The sequence below is a fragment of the Amblyraja radiata genome, chromosome 32 (genome assembly GCF_010909765.2).
Source record: "Amblyraja radiata isolate CabotCenter1 chromosome 32, sAmbRad1.1.pri, whole genome shotgun sequence".
In the NCBI taxonomy this organism is placed as follows: domain Eukaryota; kingdom Metazoa; phylum Chordata; class Chondrichthyes; order Rajiformes; family Rajidae; genus Amblyraja; species Amblyraja radiata.
The window spans coordinates 15,536,787-15,538,255 of NC_045987.1; positions in this window are offsets into that span (position 1 = coordinate 15,536,787).

Below are 1,469 nucleotides of genomic sequence, written 5' to 3' on the forward strand. Positions count from 1 at the left end.
CACAGCTATAAACCACTTGTCCTATTAAGTTTTTTTTTGCCTTAAAGGGATATATACACCATGTATTAATTGTTTGAAAGTTTGCCATTGTTTGTGTGCTCTCATACCTGTCAATGTGTTTACTTTAGATAGGCACAAAAATCTGGAGTAACTCAGCGGGACAGGCAGCATCTCTGGACAGAAGGAATGGGTGGTGTTTTGGGTTGAGACCCATCTCCTCAATGTAATTACTTTAATGTATCAAAGCCATCTCATACTCCATTTGCCTTATTCAGATTTAAGACCCTGGTTCAGAATCACTTTGAATCTTAACATACAATTCCATCACGTTATGGTCTCTGTTCCCAAATGACTACCTGATCTTCAATTAACCATTTTTCACTTCACAAAACTGGATGTAAAATAGCTTGTGCACATGACACTATTAAACCTAAACCCAAGATTATTGCAATACCCTTCTTACATTGGTATGTCAGAGAGGACTCTTTTGAACTTCTACTGGTGTACAGTAGAGAGCATATTGACTGGTTGCATCATGGCCTGGTTTGGCAACTTGAATGTTCAGCAACAAAGACTGCAAAAAGTGGTGAACACCAAAGAACATGAGCTCTATGATCTTTGGTGAACACTGTCCAGCCCAGCACGGGTTCTCACCTCCCCACCAACGAAGGGATTTACAGAGGTCGCTGCCAAAAAAAGGCAGCCAGCATCATCAGAGACCCACACCACCATGGCCACATACTCCTGCCATCGGGAAGAAGATATAGGAGCCAGACAACTGTAATGTTCAGGCTCAGGAACAGCTTCTTCCCTACAGCCATCAGGATGTTAAATACTACAACCTCCAAATAAGCTCTGAACTACATTGACTTGGGGGCATTGGTTTGGTCTTTTTTCACTATTATTGTTTGTTTTTATGTGTACATATATATATATATATATGTGTGTGTGTGTGTATACATATATATATAATTTTTTTTTCTCGTTTATTATATTGTTTACATATTTTTCTTGTGCTGCTGCAAGTAACAATATCATTGTTCCTTTTGGGACATATGACAAGAAGGGTCTCGACCCAAAATGTCACCCATTCCTTCTCCCCTGAGATGCCGCCTGTCCCACTGAGTTACTCCAGTTTTTTGTGTCTATCTTTGACAATAAAACACTCTTGGCATTTGCCTCTAATTTCAGTGTTCTGCACATTAGGATCATTGTTTTATTTTTGTCTCCAATGACCCCAATTCATTTTGTTCAAGTTACACATCTCCGTACAGATGGACTACAATTAAGCATCATTCATTCTCCTCTCTCAGATGGCATTGAAAGCAAACATGTCATCTGCACAAAGGTACACAAAATTGCTGGAGGAACTCAGCGGGTGCAGCAGCATCTATGGAGCGAAGGAAATAGGCGACGTTTCGGGCCGAAACCCTTCTTCAGACTCATCTGCACAACCCAGGTTTGCACTC